The following is a 207-nucleotide window of genomic DNA, read 5'->3' as shown; positions in this document are numbered from 1 at the left end:
AAAACTCCATCTTTTTGAAAAAATTGAAAAATTCCAAAAAAATTGAAAAATCAAAATAAAAAAATTAAAAATTGAAAAAACAAAACATAAAAATCGAGCTCATTTACCTTGAAATGTTGACTCTTGTGCAAATATGTAATTATTAGGAGTCTTAGTCTAGATATTTAGGCACCCTGATTCTAGCACAATTCACATAGTGATAAGAAA

The sequence above is a fragment of the Papaver somniferum genome, chromosome 5 (assembly GCF_003573695.1).
Source record: "Papaver somniferum cultivar HN1 chromosome 5, ASM357369v1, whole genome shotgun sequence".
Classification (NCBI taxonomy): domain Eukaryota; kingdom Viridiplantae; phylum Streptophyta; class Magnoliopsida; order Ranunculales; family Papaveraceae; genus Papaver; species Papaver somniferum.
Note: the sequence above shows the minus strand (reverse complement) of the source record.